This window comes from Octopus bimaculoides, chromosome 4, assembly GCF_046866305.1.
Source record: "Octopus bimaculoides isolate indiv1 chromosome 4, ASM4686630v1, whole genome shotgun sequence".
NCBI classification, from domain to species: Eukaryota; Metazoa; Mollusca; class Cephalopoda; order Octopoda; family Octopodidae; genus Octopus; species Octopus bimaculoides.
Window position 1 is genome coordinate 86,710,505 of NC_142931.1, and position 24,006 is coordinate 86,734,510.

General features: G+C 36.7%; 1 protein-coding gene across 2 annotated transcripts in view; it reads right to left on the bottom strand.

The window, feature by feature from the left end:
- Window positions 1–23,656, bottom strand: part of LOC106875522 (phosphatidylinositol 4-kinase beta) — a 130,211-nt gene extending 106,555 nt beyond the window's left edge. For both annotated transcript variants that reach the window (XM_014923714.3, XM_014923712.3), the window contains exon 1: window positions 23,616–23,656. The gene's annotated coding sequence lies outside the window, so the exon portion shown is untranslated. The remainder of the gene's footprint in view (window positions 1–23,615) is intronic.
- Window positions 23,657–24,006: the final 350 nt, after the last annotated feature.

The following is a 24,006-nucleotide window of genomic DNA, read 5'->3' on the forward strand; positions in this document are numbered from 1 at the left end:
TTTAAATTTTGCATTTTGAAAATGCTATTTTTATTTTTTAAAACATTTTCCCCTCCTAAATTACATGCTGTATTTAGCAGCTAATGAAGTAGTATTTGTTATAACTGTATCTCTATTTCTCATTTACTATACCTGCTATATTTATATAATACTCTAAACATTTCCTAGACAATGGAAACTTCATAGCATCTCAAATACCTGACATTATATGTAAGTTGATGGGAGTAAATGGGATAGAGCCAGAAAGAGAGATAAAGATGGTGATAACAAAGTGTCAGAATATACCCTCAAGATAAAAGAGCATGGGCACAAATCAGAAAGGGTGGGTGAATAAAGGTCGCAAGAGCATGAGGAGAGAGAGAGAGAGAGAGACTGTTAGAAAAAAAAGGGGTAAGTGTAGTGAAGTGGTGGTGGGAGGGAAGAATGGCCAAATAGTAAATATGAATAAAGGACAGTGATAAGAAGAGGGATAAATGTTAATAGAAGTTGCTTAGGTGAGAGGAAGTGATACCCAACAGTAGAAAAAGGTGATAAACAGCAGGATAATACAGTAAATAAGGAAAGGATGAAAGGGTGAGATAGGGAGAAACAATGTGTACAAAATATATCAAAATATAAGAGTCTATACATATGTGTATATAAATATATATAGTGAGAAGTGGGTTGCATGTATGTATATCTGTGTCTATGCATCTGCATGTATTTATGTATATATTCATATGCATGTTTGTATTTACAAACAACAAGAGGAGCAGCAATATAAAATAAATAGTCATAGAATTTCCTATTAATATATGCATATACAAAAAATGGGCATTAAATTAAATGAAAATGCCCCAACACTCTTAAATGACTTTTGGATTGATACCAAAAACTTTACTTCTATAGTTCCATAGTCTGTGCCAAGAGTGAGTCAAAATGTCTTGAGTTCATTTCTCTTTAGGCTACAGTTAAAAATCACAAGAGTATAAGGAGTAAGTTAATTGGTTTGGCAGAGAAGTGGTTAGATATTGCAAACTCAAATTGCCAGTAATATACCAGAGCACTTGTGCTCATCTTCATTACATTTACCTTGGTGTATATAAGGATACTACACCACTGATATGGTGACAGTTGTAACTAAACAACTCACACACCAAATACACATACATAAGCACACTCTATTAAGAAAGGACATTACATGAAATTATGGTGGGAGTGGTGATTGATGATGGTAATGATGACCATGATGTTCAGTACTCAAAAGTTTACAAAATTCAGAAGATTTAGCAAAGCCAAATTCTTACTCCAGTGATAAAAATACCAGTTAATCATGCATCATGCAAATTAGTTCATCATATTCCTGGTCCTCAGGTATCTGTTTGTAAATGCAAAAATGTATTTAAATAGACACAAACACACACATGTGCAAGCATGATCATGATAATGCCAATAATGAACACGGTAACGATGAAATGATAAAGCTGCTCAGCTAACAAAACTACTTTGTGAACTGGTCAGCTATATGGTATCTAAGGGAAACCACAACCTTTCTCATAAATAAACCAAAAGATTTTATTTCTGATGTAATACAAACAAGCAATAAAACTCTCCAAGGTGCAATTCACACAAATCAAGGTTATCGAGACAGTTGAACGAGGACTTTCTAAATTTATCTTGCAAATCAGGATATAAGATAATGAAGGAATTGGTTTAAAGACTCTATATTGAAGTAAATAAAATTAAGACAATAAAAACATAAACTATCAAAATTGTCAAGATGGTAAAGACATGAATACAAATGGCACAGTTGGTTGTGTGCAGTAGCTTTTTAGTAATATTGAGGCCAGACCTGATATTTTTTTTTTTTTGTGATAAAGCAGTCATAGGTGATCATCCGGGTGAGGAAAGAGTTGTCACGGTTGACTAAATAAGGCAGAGGGATAAGTGAACCAAAACATTTCTGAGTAACCTGGATGGACTTGATTTCATCTATGTGCATTATATGAGGTATAATGGCAGTCCACAGCTTGCATATCCATCCAGTAGTATACAGTTGGTTCATATGGTTCCTTTAAGTGTGCTCTTATATATAAAAATATCCCTCTGACTCCCACCATTCTATTTCCATTATTGGCAATACTTATAAGTAAGCAAAAATTAAACAAATTGTTATACAAAAGATTGTCAATGGCCTGAATTTGAAATATGTTGATATTTCTACTTCAACACAAGGATACAAATTTACTAGTGAAGGGGTCAAAATCCCTGTGCATAACAAGTACCTATTATATCCACTCCAGAAAGTTGGAAAGCAAAATCAATCCTGAAATTGAAACTCAGAACATAGTAATACAAAACTACATACTGCATAGCACTTTGCACAGCAATCTATAGTTTCTGCCACTCCTCAGCTTTAAAAATAAATAAATGTGTGTGTGTGTGAAGGTGGAGTTAAAATGAGGATGGTGTATATAAAAATCTATGTATTTATGCATAAAACATGAGAAAATGAAAGGAAATTCCTAAATTTATCCTTGCGATAGAAAGAAATTGCCCACCACCACCACACACTCTATATGCAGTGAACACTTATCTACACTGCCCCCATTCCACATATACCAACCAACAACCCAATACCCAAATCAATCTTCAAAGAAACTAAGCCACTTTGATTAACCAATTTAAATTATCTCACAAGATCTTAATGATGTCACTGGATCCTCTGTTAGTTTCAGCTATGAACATTCCAGTAGTTCAATAAATTGAGCTGTCTACTCATTGAATTAAAATGTAAGTAGTTGAGTATTCCACAGACAATCTATATCCTTAATGTGATCATCAGGCAGAATCAGTATGATGCCAATGTGTGACATATCTGGAACCTTTGAACCACAGGTACAATCCATCAGTTAACGTCTACCAGCTTTCATTTGCAAGGCTCTAGACAACTCAAGGCTTTAGTTATAGACATCTTGTCTAAGATGCCATGCAGTTGGATTGAAATGAAGACTTCATGATTGCAAAGTGAACTTCTTGATCACTTAATCATGCTTGCAATCATTAATAACCAGTTGATTGACAGAGAGAAACAGCAAGGAGAAAAGAGAGACAGAGATAGGAGAGAGAATTTGTTAGTTATTTGTCCCAAAAATTTTTGGTTCCTGTGACCAATAAAAGAAATATTTTCCTGATTTTCAGAAATAATGATAATGTCAGTAATATACACATGGAACAATTCATCGATATTCATGTGGATTCCCAGGTAACGCACCAACTCTGACATAAGGAGTGCAATACCCTTGGTCCTATGTATTCTGATTGCAATCTGTTTATGGGTCAACAGCAGGATGTTGTTTGCTTCAGCCCACTTATATATTGCATTCAGGTTTTTCTGTAGTTTTGAGTAAGCATCAGGGTCCTTGACTACTTGCGAAACCTTTGTATCATCAACATAGATACTGAGAATGGCTGACTGTATGACTGATGGCATGTCTGACAGAGCCGCAAACAATAGTGGTCTCAGTACAGTTCTCATGGAGACTCCATTTAATAGTGATGTCTTCTCAGAGTACCATTGGCAATGACAACCTGACTCCTATTTTTTTTTTAAAGTGATGCAGTTTCTGACATATCATCTCTTGATCAACTTAGTCGAAGGCCTTGTTGAAGTCAAGATACATCACATTCACATTTGGATGACAGAGTCCCTTAGTGGGCAGAAGCCATCCAGTACATTCACGAGCAAGCCATTTTCTTCAGGGAATGTGATCCATGACTTAGCTAAAATGTGAGGTCAGAGAGTTGGCTTGTAATTCTTAGCATCTGCTCTGTTTCCTCCTTTATGGGTAGGCCATATTATACCTGCATACCTGTTTTTTTTAATTTTGGAAAGTTTGTCACATGTGCAGAAACTCTGAAAAAGTATCTGCAGTGGTTTTGCAAGCGCTTTCTTCTGTGTGTATTTGTGTGTGTTATAAATTAATTTGTATAATTTAATCATGATTTTTATGTCCATTTTTTCCATGTTCGCTTGGGTTGAACAGATCTTCTGTGCATGTATAAGTACTGTGCATGTATAAGTACTGTGCATGTATAAGTACTGTTGTTGGCACTCCGTCGCTTACGACATTGAGGGTTCCAGTTGATCCGATCAACGGAACAGCCTGCTTGTGAAATTAACGTGCAAGTGGCTGAGCACTCCACAGACATGTGTACCCATAACGTAGTTCTCGGGGCTATTCAGTGTGACACAGTGTTACAAGGCTGACCCTTTGAATTACAGGCACAACAGAAACAGGAAGTAAGAGTGAGAGAAAGTTGTGATGAAAGAGTACAGCAGGTGTTTTCGCTCAATAAACACTCACAACGCCCGGTCTGGGAATCGAAACCGCGATCCTATGACCGCGAGTTCGCTGCCCTAACCACTGGGCCATTGCGCCTCCACATGTATAAGTACATATAGGACATAAAGATGAAATTTAGAATATAAAAAAAGGAAGAGGGCATGAAAGAACAAGCTGTACAAAGATGGGGCAATTAAAATTACAAAGCAGTAATGAGGATGAAATTTAGAGGAAATATTTTTTTAATATTCATCAATATCATGAACACAAAGACACACATACATACATGTATAACACAGACACACATAAACAGACTAAAATGTGTCATTACACATGCACATGTAAACATGCAATCACTCAAACAAATACGCAAACATGCATTCACATACAAACATACACTCACACACAACCACATATGAATGTGTTATTACATACACAATGTGCACTAATACACATTCTGTACACAGTCACTAGTGCACTCACCTTTACACAAACATGTCCTATATACAAGTATGCACACATACTTGAGACCATACTGATGCATACACACAAGTGCACCAAACACACACTTCAGATTTGCACATTCAAACACAGTATAGTGTGTGTGTGTGTGTGTGTGTGTGTGTGTGTGTGTAAAATATATTTTCTTGCTGACAGAGTGAATGAAAAAAGGGAAAAGAGTGGACAAGAGAGTAAAATGGGAGAAGGTAGGCAAACAAGAGAAAAATGATAAAAAGGGGATGAGGAGAGGGTGGTAGAGGTAGGGAGATGAAAATGTACAGAAATAGAGAAAAGGGTGAGAGAAAGGGGAAGACAAGGAGAGGCAGAAGGAGGAAGTAATAAAGAAAAAGGAGGAAAAATTGAGAGAGAGGGAAGAAAAGAAGTCAAGTTTAAATTAAAATTGTTGCAGAAATTTAACAAAATATAAAAAAGTTTCCTCCTCTTCAAGATTTATTTCTAAAACGAAAAAAAAGATCTAGAATACAGAAGCTTGTTAATGATCAATTATCAAAACTGGAAAATTGATTTCTTTGACTATGCAATAGGCCAGTGATGTTAAGAATCAGAGAATTACAGCTGCAAACCCAGTTATATTACAGTTATTTAGTGCATCAATCTGCTGAACAGATGAAGGGCAAAACTCAACTCCAAATGGATTTGAATTCAGAACACTAAGCTCATTAAAAGAAAACAAAACAACAATGTGAATAAGATACAGTGAATGTGTGTGCATATGTACATACATGTGCACCTGCTTACTGCAAGAGAAGGTAATCACGGAAGAGAGAAGGGGAGGGAAGAAAGGAAGGAGTGCAGTAAGGGAGAAAGGTACCTACAAATAAGAGGGCAAGAGATCAAAGAATATCAGGGGTGAAGCATTTAGGACAGACCAATCCCCTCCAACTAGGATATTACATAAACATGAAACTAAAGGAGAGATGATGTATTGCTGTTCTCATTACAGAAAAGTTGTTGTTGTTGTTGTTGTTGTTGTTGGTGGTGGTAGTAGTAGTAGTAGTAGTAGTAGTAGTAGTAGTAGTAGTAGTAGTAGTAGTAGTTAGTAGTAGTAGTTAGTAGTAGTAGTTAGTAGTAGTAGTTAGTAGTAGTAGTAGTAGTAGTGCTGATGTTTCATAGATCATCATTTCGTCATTTAACATGTTTTCCTTGCTGGTATGGGTTGAACAGTTTGAGAGGAGCTGGCAAGCCAGAAGATTGCACCAAACTCTGTCTGCTTTGGCATAGTTTTCCTGTAGCTGGATGCTCTTCCTAATGCCAACCACTTAACAGAATGTACAGTGTGCTTTTTATTGGTACCAGCACCAGTAAGTTCACCAAATAACTTACAAGACAAGACCCTCTCAGCTGAGAAGGGATTAGTACTGAGGGAGATGATTCCTTGCCAGATAATGAGACAGAGTAGATATAACAGGTGCAGTATATATATTTACCTACTATTTAAGCACTATAAGTCATGCTCTTCATTTAGGAAAAGACTAAGGGCTATGGTGAAAGCAAGGGTATTGCCATTTTGAATTCTAAATATATTTAAAATATTGTCAATTAATATAACAATCAACTTATAAACATTCATTAACCAAAACCACAAACATTTTACTTTATAATAAAATAAATAATGGGTAAATGTATAAGCTGCACTCAGCATATGTGTGCGTGTGTATACTGGGTGTGGTGTATATATATATATATATATATATATAAAGTTTATTTAGTCAATGCAATGCAGGTGTGGCTTATGGTTAATAAGTTTGTTACACACAACTACACAGTTTGGGATTCAATCCAACTGCCTGGCACTGACCAATGCTTTGTAAGTAAAATTTGATAGTGGAAAACTGTATGGACGGCCATCATATCTATATAGGGAGAAGGAGAGTGACAATGAGGGAGTGTGTGTGTGTGTGTGTGTGTGTGTGTGTGTAGGTGCATGGCCTAGTGGTTAGGGTGTTGCATTTACAATTGCAAGATTACGGTTTCAATTCCTGGGTCAGGAAGTGTATTGTGTTCTTGAGCAAAAACACTTCGTTACACACTGCTCCAGTCTGCTCAACTGTAAATGAGTAACCCTTTGATGAAACTGATGTCCCGTGTAAAAGGTGTTGTGATCACAGTTACTTATACACAATAGGCCTATCCACCTAACCAGTCGGGTGGCATCATTTGAAAGCTGTTGCAATAATGCGAGGAAAAACATTGTGACCAGCAGTAAAATAACATTCTATAGTCTGATTGATACAGTGATATATATATATATATATATATATATATAATTCTTTTACATGTTTCGGTCATTTGACTGCAGCTGGACCACTGCCTTAAAAGGATTTAGCCAAAGAAATTGACCCCAGGATTTATTCTTTGTAAGCCTAGTATTTATTCCATCAGTCTTTTTTGCTGAACTGCTAAGTCACAGGGATGTAACCACACCAACATCAGTTGTCAAGTGATAGTGGGGGGGGGGGGGGGGTCAAACACAGATACACAAATACACACACACAGATACATGACGGGCTTCTTACAGTTTCCGCCTACCAAATCCACTCACAAGGCTTTGGTCGGCCCAAGGCGTCACACAGTGGGATTGAACCCAGAACCATGTGGTTGGGAAGCAAGATTCTTACCACACAACCATGCCTATATATATATATATATATATATATATATATATATATATATATATATATATATACATGCACATTTATATCTTACCCATTATCCAAAGTTTTCAGTTTTAATCCAGTGTTCATATTAACCTTTATCACTTAACCTTCCCCACCACAACAGTAATTCTACATACCTACCATTACAATGAGTAATTTATAGTTAACCAACCAGTGGGTGCAACATTTCATCAGGATTAGAGTGTCCACATAGATATTTAAATATGATAAACTTTTTTTTTGTCTGAGTTAGCAGGTTGGTCATAAAAAAATTGTGAATGCTTTAAAGCAATGGTTCTCAGCCAGGGTCCATAAAAGAATTGGTGGGGGGGGGGGGCATGCAACAAAATAATAAATTGAGGATCCACAATAATATTTTAAGAGCCTCTGAAAAAATTTTGCTTTAGATGTATGTATTGGTATGTATTGCAAGAAACAGTCAGGTTTCTTTCTCTAACATGTTACATAGTTCAACCTACACAAGTTAATGTGGACGAAAATAAACAGGAATTTGGAAAGAATTATCTATAAAACTAGTTTTAAACATCGAATGGGTATGGGGGGGGGCACCAGAATGAAATAGTAATCAAAGGAGTCCATAGATAAAAAATGGTTGAGGACCTTTGCTTTAAAAGAAGAATAAATAAAATATGTTAGAGGTTAGTAGGGAGGGATGGGGTTAAACAGATAGGGTAGACAGGGGTGAGTTGGTGGGTGGGTGGTGGTGTAAGGAGCCTAATCAGATGGTGGTAGTGTCTGAAAACTTAGAGTGTGGTGAAAAATGCTGTAGTATTTTCAGCTAACAGTACTGATACAGCATCAATAAAAGACAAGAACAACAGAAGACAAGAACCCTAACAACAAAAGAGAGCAGTTGAATACAAATATTTCCCTATCTTTAATTTATTTTTGATAGAAAAATTTTATTTTTCCTGCTGCTTGTTTGAATAGGAAGAAAATGAAGGCTGAATAATGAGAAAAAAAAAAAAAACTAACTGCAATAATAGTAAACTGTATGCACCTACACTGCACACTCGACCCCACATATACACACAATACCAGTGTACTTACGTTACACCCACACAAACTGTATATACACTAACCACAGTACACCTACACCAAGGGAATCGCTACAGTCCTCAGGCTCGACAGAAAATGCAGTTTAAAATCTTTAAACTACACTGTTAGCTTTAAAAAAATGGACACATTAAATATGATTCTAGATATGGATTATATCAGAGATCATATCCATGTTAGGATCTTAACTTACACTGTCCATGAAAAACAAAAACAAAAAAAAAAAAATGATTGGATAGTCAAGGCTAGAATGGCTTTTGATCACAGGGCCGATTGACCAGAACTGATCTGAAGCTAAGCCACTGTACACATAATGCTGTATCTACAATATCCACACACAAATATCATATGCACTGACACAAAGTTATATCAATGTCTTCACATTACACTTACAAGGGAGCCAAGTCATTTGCCAATATAGAAAATGCAGTCAAATTTTTCTCAAACCACAAACTACAGTCTCAAAGGAAAAAAAAAATTAAGTAAAATAAAATAAAATAAAATGAAAGGGATAATAAAGTTTTAGATGCATATCACCCTGAAAATAGGATGCAGTAGTCATGGCTGGAATACCTTTGATCACATAATTCTGTTCAATCAGAGCTGACTTAGAGCTAACTAATCAACAACGCCCACACTCCACACAAATCAGGTGCTACATCACACTACACGTACATTATCCTCACAAAAACAAACTTCTATCAACCAGTCTATACATTACCTACACACAACCAGTTTATACAATACCAAAACACAATATCAAACCATACACACACACATGCCCATCCTTAACCAATCTACACAGGTATTGACTGTCTTAACCTGACTTCACACAGTAGTCACTGTTTTGTACACCTGATTAGACACAGCAACATACTATACCTACGTAGCATCTGCTAATACATTACATTATGCATAGCATCAAGCTACACCTACAATAACATGTAACCCACCTAATTGTCAACACACAGTAGTGGGTTTTCAGTCATGATATAAAGTATGAAATTTTATGATGTAAAAAGAAATTTTTTAAATAAAAAAAAAACATATATCTAAGTTCCATGACCCTACCCTACATACGCTGCAACCCTTCATAACTCCCACCAAATCCAAGTTTTCATCTTTTTCCCCTCCCAAACTCTTTATCTGCGATTTTTCAAACTGAAAGTTAACCATGCTCATCCCATGCATTTATCCCTAGAGACTTAGTCTAAAGCAGCCTTAAAATAGACCACAAGCACTGCACCGTGTCTGTCTACCCATGAGATAAATGAATGAAAAGATAAACACCCACGTAGGTGGGGAGAACCTATCTTACTTTGATGTTGAGTAAACTGTGAATCAAGTAGGTGAGTTTTGTAGTAGCACAAATGTATCAAATTAATTATTTCCAATGACTAACCTAAATATTTTTAACCTCACTGAAACCTTATAGTTTAGTTATGTTTTCTTTTGGGCTTGACCTTCCCATGTACATATGATGGTAAATATATTCCTGGTAAGCTAATTAGTCTACAACATTTTTCTTGACTCTTTGGTGGGGGAGTTAATTGCTTTCTTAAGGGAGGAAGGCAGCTTCCATAACTGTTTTCAGGGCTGCTAAGCCAAGACTAGTAGCAAGAAGTCATTCCCAGACTGGGGACCCAACACCAATGATTTCAGCCTGTAGTCATTAAATGTTAACTTTTGTGCATGTGTGTATGCAGGTTTTGTTATATACTCAAATGATATATAATTTGTCTCAACAAGTTGTGAAATAGTTCTGTGCCACACAAGCATACAAAAGTAAATATTAAAAGGATGATGTGTGTGTGTGTGTGTGTGTGTGTGTGTGTGCATGCATGCATGTGCACATGTGTGTGTGTGTGTATCATTATGTTTACTTATATATGCTTGTGTGGCACACAAGTATCTCACAACTTGTTGAGGCAAATTTTCTATAGATGGATGCTCTTCCTGTCACCAACTTCTTGTCATCCAAGCAAGGTAACATTTCCCTTAGTCCTTTGAACAACAAACAGTTGAATGACCAAACATGTTTTCACTGAAAATTGTTAACAAATAACACCATTTATATGAATGGTGGTTTTGTTTACAATTAATCTGCAAATATCAAGAGAAGGGTAATATACACACATATACATTCTCACACACCCACATATATATTAATATATGATGGCCTTCATACAGTTTCCAGCTATCATTTCATTCACAAGTCATTGGTTGAGACAGGATGTGAGTAAAAGACTAAGATGATGAGCAATGGAACTGAATCCAAAACGACATCACTACAAAGCAACTGCTTAACCACACTGCCATGTCCATAGATATATATCATAACATCTATGCAAACATAAAATATGTTAAAAAGTAAGATACAGGTAATTAGCTTGTATATATAGATAGAGCTAAGCTGTCAGCAGATATGTGAGGTTAGTTGATTAGGTGTACTCTCTCAAATACCTTATTACCTTCAATGAATCTTAATTACAGTTGTGGCAGATAACTGACAATCTTCATTCAAGTATTAACTTTTAAAATACTATACTTTATCATCAAACTCCTTTAGCTTGTGTCTATATATGTAAATATGTTTATACATATGTGTATGCATGTATACATACATGTTTATTTGTGTATGTGTGTGTGTGTGTGTCTCATTGTATCACTATATCAATCTGGCCCATCAGATGTGGTTACATACTGCTGGTTACAATGTACTTTTTCACTGTCAGATAATGCCACTCTGCTAATTAGGCAAGCAGGTTAATATTCCTTCTGACCAGGACACCAGTCCATTGCAGGGTTACCCATTTACAGCTGAGTGGATTGAAACAACATAGAATAAAGTGTTTTGCTCAAGAATACAATGCACCATGTGTATGGTAATTGAAGCCACGATCTTCCAATCATGAGTGCAATACCCTAACCACTAGGCCATAAGCCTTCACATACATATACATATACATACACATATGCAGCTATGTATGTGACATGTTTTAGTATTCCTACAGCTTAACAGAACCAAAAACCTGGCAGGCTTTATATATATATATATATATATATATCATCATTTAACATCTGTTTTCCATGTTAGCATGGACTGGATGGTTTGACTGAAATCTGGAGAGCCAGCGGCTGCACCAGGTTCCAATCTGATCTGGCAATGTTTCTAAAGCTGGATGCATTTCCTAACACCAACCACTCCGAGAGTGTAGAGGGGAAGTTACAATTTTAGTATATATACCACCAAAAATAGTACTATCTTCAGTAGTATGTCTATATGCATGTATGTATAAGTGTGTGTGCATATGTATGTGTGTGTGTGTATATATATATATATATATATATATATATATATACACACACACACACAGTAATCCCTCAACTATCATGGGTGTTATATTCCAAAACCCCGGCCCACAATAGGTGAAAATCCGCAATGTAGAAACAGTACTGTACTGTATATTTTTTTTAATTATTTTTATAATTTGTATATATTTATTTTATTACAAATGCAAAACAACACCATGGAAGAATCGATGTAAGCTTAAATAATAAATTGCGATAGGTGAACTGCAATGTGGCAAGGGATTACTGTGTGTGTGTGTGTGTGTGTGTGTGTGTGTGTGTGTGTGTGTATATATATATATATATATATATTATGAAGAAGTGGACATACATGTATCTGAATAGCCACACATGTATGCATGTGTATACACATATATGCATGTGTATACACATATATGCATACACACACATCCATATTTATATACACACTGAAACTCACACTCAACACATTAAAAGATAAACATTAAGGAGTATTTCCTTTTTGACAACTGTTTCCTCCTCTCTCTTTCACCTAATTACTCATACTTCTACCATCAGCTTAGCTCTATCTTATACATAAGCCAATATCAGTGTATCTTACACATCCACACATTATGTTTGCATAATTTGAAGGATAGATAATCTTTTAATCCAGTTCATATGGAGATTTGAGAAAGAGACAAACTGGAAGTGAGCAATAGAAAGAGGGAAAATGAGGGGGCGAGGCAGAGAAAAAATGAGGAGAGGAGAGATGAAAAGAAAGAAAGAGGGTGCAAAAGTGCTATAGAAAATGAAACTAAGCAGCGAGAGAGAGAGAGAGAGAGAGAGAGAGAGAGAGAGAGAGAATATGTGTGAAGGATTTAACACTGTTTTAAGAAAATATCAAATCTGTTAAATAATATTTATTGACTTTTATTACTATTTTGTATTATGTGTTTTGGTATTATTAATGTTTGCTTTGTTTTTAAATTGATTTACAAAGGTCTGAGATATTTTCAGTAACTACAAAGTAGGTTTATTAGAGTGGAAGAGGAGAAGTAGCTAAATATAGGGGGTTCCTTGCTGTTTAGTGGCTGCTATTAATCTATTTAGGAAAGAACAGAGACAGAGGAATATACACAGGCTTGAATGGTACCATGGTACATACATATGCATAGACACAAGGAAATCATAAAAAGACAGACAGACCCCCTTTGACAGTTAGACAGACACAGACGGCAAACAGATACACATACATACACACACAAGATGGTAGACAAATAAACACACTCGTGCAATGGTAGACAGACATACATGCCCAAATAGGTGATGGTAAACATACACACATACACACACATAGAGGATAGTACAAATACACACATATACAGGATGGTATGTAGAGACACTCAGAGATGCAGGCCACCCAGTTTGTAGGCAGAGATGAAAACACACAGGAAGACAGACAGACAGACAGACAGACAGACAGACTATGATAGACAGGCAGATAGACAGGCAGATAGACTGACATATACAAACAGGATAACACATACACAGGATGATAGACAGAAAATAGACAGACACACAGATAGGGTGACAGACAGACAGACAGACACTGACAGGATAGACAAACAAATAGACATACACAAACAGGATGATAGATAGATATACACAGTGATAGACAGACAGATACAGACAGGATGACAGACAAGGCAAATTCAGACAGGATGATAGGCAGAAAAACAAGGAGAAAAAAATCAATAAAACCTAAGTAAAATGTGATTGTAGAAATGGTAGTTTAAGAAAGAAAAAAAACTTTTTGAACTGTCTTGTTACTGATTAGTAGTAGTAGTTAGTAGTAGTAGTAGTGGTGGTGGTGGTGGTGGTTCATTATTGTAAAAATAATAGTTGTGATGATGGAGATGGTAGCAATATTTAGTTGAAGTGGAGCCAGTACACTGCAGACAAGGTGGTAGTAGTACTGCTAACGGTAGTGATAGTAGTAGTAGTAGTAGTAGGGTGATGATACTTGTATTACTACAAGTACAGGGTGGTCACTGAAAAACTGAAGGGTTTGAAAAAGTCATAACTTGTTTGTTTTCAATCTTTTTTACTTTTGTTGTTTTTTACAGGTTACAGAGCATCTCTTGGAGATTAAAATGGCTATGTATGATGTCCAGCAACAAGTAAAACTTATTGAGTTTTTCTATTCCAGTGAAAAATACCCAGAGAAAATACCAGCAACATTTTACTGTCAGAATATCTGACAGTCGAGATGCCTTAAGAAACCCAGACATGCTTTCACAGTGCACTGAAAGCAAAGGACACTGTGTGTGGAACAGTGAGACTTTTGTTTACAATAAGCAAGTATGTGTGAACAGAAGAGGAAATACAAACTCACTCAAATACACATACATGTAGATATATATATATATATATATATATATATATATATATATATATATATATATAGGTTTCTTCAGCTTCCATCTACCAGTATTACACACAAGATATTGGGTAACCTGTGGCTACTGTACAGGACACAAGTGGACAATATCCATGCAGTGCGATCAAGCAAAGCCTTAACTACATGTTTTCAAAATGAACTTCTAAACCATACCACAATGCCTGCACTTACAACCATGTGCAACACAAATTACAGGTCAAAATCTCAAGGGTTCAAATCCCCTGAGGAACTAAAGAACATTTTTTAGTAGGGTATTGACTGTGTATGTTTCTGTATCACTGAGTATGAAATAAGTACATATATATGTGCATGTATGTTTTCATGAGTTTAATGGGTGCTAGTAAGTGTATAAATTCATAAATTTTCAGAAGTGTATGTATGTGTACATGTGTATGTGCGTCTATGAAATGTATACACATGAATGAGTGCAATATATGAAAGCTTGGGTCATATGATGAAAGTCAGTCTACAGAGTCGGGGAAAGAACAAAAACATACTTCTCTGTGCTATAAATAAACCTGTCTGTAAGTGTGTGTGTATGCATGTGTTTATGCAGAAGTGCTAGATATCAGTGCATTGCCCTTGTCAACAATGTAATGAGGATGGCATATCTAGAACACTCAAACTAAAAATAAAATGAATACTCATCCACTCTAACTGCAAAATGGATTGGGGTTAAGACTGGAACTGAGGTTGAGGTAAGATCAGGAGTAAGCTTACAAGCCAAAGAGAATAACAGGATATAGAAACAGAGGATGATAAGGGCTAAGACAAGATAGATAGATAGTAGTAGAGAGTAAGACTGAGATAGAGATGGAGAGACTAAGCAAGCAGTAGTAGGGACTAAAAAGGAGAGGGAGTGAAATAAAGAGTGAGGTCAAATTATTTTCAATTTATCCATGTGTGCTTTATTTTTTTCCAGTCTTTCCTCCATATTCAGTACCCATGTTTTACTATCATACATTGTTGTTGTTGGCACTTCGTCGCTTACGACGTCGAGGGTTCCAGTTGATCCGATCAACGGAACAGCTTGCTCGTGAAATTAACGTGCGAGTGGCTGAGCACTCCACAGACACGTGTACCCTTAACGTAGTTCTCAGGGATATTCAGCGAGACACAGTGTGACAAGGCTGACCCTTTGAATTACAGGCACAACAGAAACAGGAAGTAAGAGTGAGAGAAAGTTGTGATGAAAGAGTACAGCAGGGTTCGCCACTATCCCCTGCCGGAGCCTCGTAGAGCTTTAGGTGTTTTCGCTCAATTAACACTCACAACGCCCGGTCTAGGAATCGAAACCGCAATCCTATGACCACGAGCCCGCTGCCCTAACCACTGGGCCATTGCGCCTCCACTAAGCAAGCAGTAGTAGGGACTAAAAAGGAGAGGGAGTGAAATAAAGAGTGAGGTCGAATTATTTTCAATTTATCCAAGTATGCTTTATTTTTTTCCAGCCTTTCATCCATATTCAGTACCCATGTTTTACTATCATACAACACTGTACCCAATACGCAAGCATGTTACAAATCTGCCATTCATTTGGAGAGAGATTACTTATGCTACCAGCAGATATAATAAACTACCTGAGCTTTTTCCAATCCATTCTTATGCTCACTATTATGCATTCACACCTCCTCCCTCCACAGCTAATTAGGTCACCAAAGTAACTGAAAATATAAATTACTTCTGAAGAATTTTCAAACATTAAAAAGAATATATTTCATGGGTGCTCTTACTGCTCACTACCTACTCCTGCACATTTGTTACATAATCTTTCTTCTCTTTCAGCCTACCTATGACAGTACAGCAATTCTTTGGGTATTCCAAAGGATTTCTTACCTAATATTTTTCTGCATACATAACCACCTCTTTCATGTCATTAGATTTTTTATTTTCTTTCCCGCTAGCTAAGGCTTTCTTCTTTGCTAGGTTTCCTTTGAAGCCTCTCAATTCATGACTTTCCTTTCACATTTGGAATTTCTTCTCCAAATCTTTTGGCAGATTCAACATACAGTTCTCATGGACAACCAGTCTTAAACTCTACTTTTATGGCTTGGAATATAATAATAAACAGGAGGGGTTGAGAAACAAGCCTCTGATGGATACTAAATTTCTTGCTGAACTCACTGCTAACTCATCTTGCTTCTCAGCACGATTTGCGTATCTCTCACAAACCATTCTTCTACACCTAGTTTTCTTGGCAACCATCAAATTACAGAACATGATACCCAGTCAAAGGGCTTCTGTAAGAAGGCCAGGTGTAGTGATATGCTCTTAGCCAAGAACATCTCCTGCAGTTGTCACACTCTCTAAGAGACATCAGTAGTATACCATCTTATTCTCATCATCCTTTAATGTTCATTTTCCATGCTGGCAAGCTGGAGAGCTGCACTAAATTCATTTGATTTGGTATGGTTTTTACAGCTGGATGCCCTTACTAATGCCAACCACTTTACAGAGTGTCCTGTCAACTTTTACATGGTACCACATGAGCACTTTTACATGATACCAGCAGAGGACTCTTGTAAGTCAATCCTCTTCACCATGGGGAGTGGCCTTAACACTTCTGCAGTGGAGTACAGGTCTTCTTGAGCACATCAAAGCACCAGGTATTTCAGTCCTTTGTCATCTCATCTGAAAGTTTCAGTGTCCTGAGGTCATCCTTCAGTACTGTCCTATGTCTTCTTAGGTCTCCCTCTTCCAAGTATTCCATCTACTTATATCTCATCCAAACTGGTGCTCTACCTTATTAGTTGTGATATAAACTTCATCAGATGTCTTTGTGATTCTTCTTTCAAAAGCATCACTTTTACTCTTGTAGTTGAAGATACTACTATGCTCATCAGAGTGTATTTTATTATCTTTTAGTCAGGAGAGCAGTACCCGTGGCCATTTACAAGGCCTCCAAGACTGATAGGAACAAGGGAAGAAGGCATCTCCCAAATTGGCCACATGCCCAAATGCTTACAACAGAATGTTCATTGTTAAAGGCATCCAAAATATCAAGTGGTGGGGGAGGTTAAACTTGATTAAGCTTACCACCTCTCTGTACTATCTGATTGACTATGTAAGGCAAGCCCTGTTTTGCCAAATATTTTCAACATTTTGACAACAATCTCCGATGCTGCTCCTGCCTTCATATTTTTATCATACTTTCAACCATATAACTGTCAACATCAATAACTAGTTCTCCTGTAGAGTTTGCTTGCAGTAGGACCTCTTTCTTCTACACATTATCCACTTTCAGCAATCTCTCATAGCATTTCTATGTCTCCTACATTTCAACATCAGAGAGGATAAGTATACCACTATTATTCTGCATACTCTTTTCCTACAAAGCTTGATTAAACTTGATATACTGCTTTGCAATCTAGAATACTTCATGTATCTGACTCTCATATCACAGAACAATGACTAATCTTTTACTGTTAGCTTCTCACCAAACTATGTATAAATGATTAACCCTCCTTTGTGTGCTGAAGGAAGAGTACACTGTGAATGATCCCCTGAAACCCTCTGAGGGAGGGAGAAAAGAATGAACACCAGTATTTGACTTCTGCTTTGTCGACTTTCAACAGAAGAAAGGCAAAGTTGACTGTAGCAGGATTTGAACTCTGATCACAAAGAGCAAGAACAACACATTGCATTTATTAGATGTTATGTTCTAACAACTGTACCAAGTAATTGCCTGAGAGAGAGAGATAGTTGTATGTTTATATGAGTGAAATAGTGTGAAGTGGCATAGGATGTTAATAACAAAGAGGAAGTAAAACAAATTTGTCAAAAAAAAAACAGGCCAAATGAGACTAAATCATGACTAATGCTTTGTAAACTACTCGTTCATCTTTTCTGTTCCTCTATCCTATTGTATCATTCATATTCACCTTTGTACCTCATGTTTCTCTCTATTTCCAAATGAACAAACCATGTACTCACTTCTTCAACAAGATACCTGTTCCTCCATCTTACTTTCTTATCCCTCAATACTATACCTCACTCAGATGATGGGCTCCTGTCTTGCATATACTTGATGACCTCACCAATGCTAGTATCTCAAAAAAGCACCCAGTATACATAGTGAAGTGCATGGCATTTGGAAAGGCATCCAGCTATAGAAACCATGCCAAGGCAGACATTGCAGCTCAATGCAGCCATCTGGCTCTCTGTTCAAGTCAAATTATCCAATACCATCCAACCCATGCCAGTATGCAAAAAGGGATTTTGTGTATACAGCCTCTATATACAGGATACTTTTGGATCTGCAAATCATGTCAGTATGTAGCCATTTCTGCCAGTTTTGATTCTTTAAATCAGAGATTGTAAGTGGGTGCATATATTGTATGTGTACACACAGACATGCATGTGTGTGTGTACATACATAAATATTAAGGAACAAATCCATAAGGTCACATTAACAAGTACATATTATAGCAATATATATATATTATATTACAAAAATCGCAGGTACTTGATGACCTCACCAATGCTAGTGTCTCAAAAAAGCACCCAGTATACATAGTGAAGTGCATGGCATTAGGAAAAGCATCCAGCTATAGAAACCATGCCAAGACAGACATTGCAGCTCAATGCAGTCACCTGGCTCTCTGTTTAAGTCAAATCTTGCTCCCCTTTTTCCTTTCCAGTCTTGCAAGTTACTTGGCAACCCCACTAGTGCTGATGGCAATTTAAAAAAATCAAATACACACAGTAAAATGGTTGGCGTTAAAAAAACATGCCAAAGCTGACATGGAGCACGACGCAGCTCTGTGACACACTGGATCCTGTCAAACCGCCGAACCTATGCCAGCATGGAAAACAGACGTTAAATGATGATGGCACATACATAACTTTAATTCACAACAGAATATATGAGCACGAAGCAACAAGGCGCCCCCTCTACGTGATCTCCAGATTTACTAGAAATAGCAGCTAAATTTTCTTCAAATTGTACTGTCTTAAAAATGGGATGTATACACTGGATGTCTTCCAATATACACGAAACCTAAAAAGACGAGGTTATAACGATTGAAAAAGTATGTGAAGTTTATGAGCGCGTAGACATTTCTATCCAGCCATATGTATGACAAGCTAAAAAAAAAAAAACTGCGGACGCTGATGGACAGCCGTTACCGGAATCTTGTTCAAGAGCTCTATGAAGAGATACAGCTAAACACCAGCCCTGCTTCTTGCACATAACGAAAACGGAAGGAAGAAAGAACACAAAAAAATAGCTATATTCATATATTTTTTATCAAGTGTTTATCCGTTACAAGCAATCCATTCCATCAGGCGACAAAAACAAGTTGAATTTTTATTTATTTTATGCCTGAAAGTTCGCATGTAGCGATAAACGAATAGCGAAGGCGAAATCACACACAGACATACACATATTTATATACCACTAATATATATATATATATATATATATATATATACTCGTGTGTGTGTGTGTGTGTGTGTGTTATAAAGTAACACATTTTGTCTTTGGGGTTATTTATTTGGCATTTTACTGTCTGCCTTAGTTCCAAAGGTCTACTAAAAATTAGACTTGAGATTACTACGAATTTGATCCTACGCATGACAGAAACTACCTCCTACCTATACAACATAAGTAGAGAGAGGGGGAGAAACGACATTTTTCATCGTCTCTAACGATGGTAACAGTAGATGACTGTGCGTGATGTGACATTTATACGTTTGTGAGTTAAAACGTGAGACAAGAAAATATTGTGCATAGGTGACACGATCTCAAGCAATGTGACATGGGAAAGAAATAGCATGGATGTGTGTATGACTCCACAGCGTGTAGGATAGATAGTGGGGGTCACAACAGTGTATATATGTGTCGTTTTGATATCTCATAATGTGACACGAAAAAGCGAGAGTGTATACGACTTGCCGGTGTGTAAATTAGAGACAGGCATAACAGTGTGTTTTGACCGATGTAACATGGGGAAAAGAGATAGTGAGAGTATGTATATAAACTATAATGTTTATGAGAGAGAGAGAGAGAGAGAGAGAAAGGGAGGGAGAGAGAGAGAGAGAAAGGGAGGGAGAGAGAGAGAGAGAAAGGGAGGGAGAGAGAGAGAAAGGGAGGGAGGGAGAGAGAGAGAAAGGGAGGGAGGGAGAGAGAGAGAAAGGGAGGGAGAGAGAGAGAAAGGGAGGGAGGGAGGGAGAGAGAGAGAAAGGGAGGGAGGGAGAGAGAGAGAAAGGGAGGGAGGGAGAGAGAGAGAAAGGGAGGGAGGGAGGGAGAGAGAGAGAAAGGGAGGGAGGGAGAGAGAGAGAAAGGGAGGGAGGGGGAGAGAGAGAGAAAGGGAGGGAGGGAGACAGAGAGAAAGGGAGGGAAAGATGCATGACAGTAATTTGTGTGTCTGTATTGGTTAAAGATGTGACTTGAGAAAAAAATAGCAAGTGGGTGAATATGTGTGTGTGTGTAAAATACGAACGGCAGAGGAATGTAAAGATCGCTCGCTCACTCTCTGACAATGTGATGTGACAGTAGAACAAAAGAAAAGAAAGACAAGGGAGCGATGATATTCGAACAGAAAACTTAGGAGAAATGAAAAGAACGTGTAATATGTGTACGGAGGAGGGTCTATAAATCGGCACACATATACTTATGATGGCATTAATGAGAGACAAGGGCTGAACGAACAATAGTCTGTCTCAACCACTCAACAGTCTCTCCATGATTTATAGAGTTGTGTGTGTGTGTGTGTGCCAGAGGAATCGTGAAGCATTGCGGTACAAATAATAACAATAATAATTGTTTCTAATTTAGGCACTAAGCTAGCAATTCTGGGGAGAGGACTTGTTAACATCGACCCCACCGATCCCGAAAAGGATGAAAAGCAAAGTTCACCGCGAATAATAATCTTTTGTGTCATCATAAAAATATTACAATTGATATGAAGAAGAATAAATAGTACTGTGATATTCGTGCCTTCACCAAAAGTCAGCGAACCGGTTCCAACAGATAATACAATACACGAACATTAAAACTGAATAATATACATTTGTAGGCGCGTATATACGCACGCACAGTCACAAACACGCCAAAGCTTTATATTATTGCAACCACTCTTATCTTTTAAGCATTCTCTTGTCAAATGCAGATGGTGGGGTGCACATTTTGAGACCCATGCAACAAAAGACTAGCCCCTTTCCTCCATCCCAGGCTTGCATAAGATACCCCTACTCCCATTCCTGCATTATTTGTTATTAAGTTTCGGTTAAATCATACAGGCAACTGAATTCACGACCTCAGTGCCACCCCATCACTATTTTATCAATTCTCAAAAAGTAGAGAACTGAGAATTATGCAGTCGAGTAAATTAGAACTCCAGAACATCGAGATATGAAACTAAGTTAGTGTAAAACCATTTGACAAAATTTGTGTACAAAGACGTAGGTTTCGGATTCGATCCGTCTTCGCGGCATCTTAGGCAAGTGTGTTCTACGGTAAAAACGACATGCCCAGATGCGTATTCGTTAAGTAAAACGTAACCGATCGGTAGAGATTAATAAAATACAGTACCAGATTGAAACAAATACAGGGAGTTCAGGTGAATGACTAAAACACTTGAAGGCAATGGTGCCCCAGCATGACCAGACTAATGAGTGAAACCAGTAAAAGAATGTAAAGATGTAGGTTGAATATGTTGCTTGTTTAACGTTTACTGACAGTCTGGTACGTACATGTATATACACATATCCCTGTCATGTATACATGTCTATGTATGTTATCACTGTCACGGGTGCGTTTCTTCAGTTATGTCTCACAGTCATGTGTCTCTGACATAATATGGCAACTCAGCTTCTTCATCTTCCAGCTATCATTTATTTTGAATCATCTTCATCGTTTCTCTAAGCTCTTCACACGACATGACATTCACAACAGGAAAACTTTCTATGCAATCGATGAAGAGACCCCTCAAACTAGAAATCGTCCCTCTCCACCAAATCACATAGTACCGCTATTAATAATAAAAATAAATTAAATAATGTTGTCCTACACACGAGATGGTCACGACTGGCATCTTTTTAGATAATGATCTTGCTTGATAAGGATTAACCTAGTAGTACTAAAAAAAAACTACAACAGTGAAACTAACAACACGAAAACGACGGAGCCTCTACACGGTCGCTCCACCGGTTAGAAATGGTAGCCAAATCTCACTCAAATCAGACCTCACTCTCTTAAATAGAGAATTTATTGGATAATATAGTCACCGATATAAAATAAAATAAGAAAGATATGAGATGATCCCGGGGCGAACGCCTTTCACTAGAAATGTGTTCGATGAGGGCTAACCTGGAACTAATATCAACAAAAAAGGTATAGGTATGTCTGTATTTTCTTTAGACATCAGACTAAATTAATATATATATATATATATATATATATATATATATATATATATATATTGGCTAAACTGGCAATATGACCATCCCCAAGTACAACAACATATATATATATATATATATATATATATTTATGTGTATATATATATATATTAAAAAGGAGGTAGTCAGGATTTGAAAAACTATTCATATAGAGCTTTCGTCCCTTTGGGGATTATATATATATATATATATATATATATATATATGGATGGATGTATAACAGAGTCATAACTTGATAACTTGTCTGAAGACCCCATGCATCCACAGGCGAAACACTCAGAGTAACACGAGATTGACTCGGCCAAAATATTAACCTCAACTATGGTATTGAGTACATTTCTCTGACAGTCAGCACTAAACACGTACATTATATATATATATATATATATATATATAGTGTGTGTGTCGTCACAACATACAAAATAATTCATGTTGGTTATTTCAATACATAATAATAATATAATATACATAAAATATTGTGTATGCGTATATGTATGTATATATCATGTAGACAGATAACAACAGCGAGTTACGAGAAAATAGGATGGCCCCTATATATATATATATATATATATATATATATATATATATGTATATATATGTATGTATCTATGTCAGTGAGATACCGACAAAAGACATGGGTAGCTTGGTGTAGGAAAGACAAGATATACGAAATAGATCTTCATGTTGTTCATTGCCATTATTATTCTTGTAACTATTTGCTGCCAGTTCTCTTTGTAACATATTTTGTACTGTCATATTTCCGTTTCCATAAACAATTTATGATGTACATGTATATCTATTAGATATGTCTATGTTTTCGTATGCAATAGTTTGTTTCAAGACAAGAGCGCTTACCTTCGTCGCAACTTTGCCATGGTGGTAACAGCCTCGTTTTCATTTACACCTCCACACTTCACCTTTGACCCCAATTTCCTTCAGCAGCATTTCAGAAACAGACGTCTTTATTTTATGATTCCTATTTGATTTTCTTTCCTGTTTTCAGCTCGAAGCGATCTTGGTGATTTAGGAGTATGTACATATAAAACCATTAATGAAAGCAAAAGAATCCGGGAAAATACAAAAATAACTTGGGTTTCCCTAGTAAACGAAACGAATACGTAAATTCCTAAAAGTTGTTTAAGGCATCACATGTAAATACATCAGTTTAACATTGTCTTTGATAAAATCTTTTCAAATTTATTTTTATAACATTTTACAGATGTTTCCAGTTACATTATAATGATAA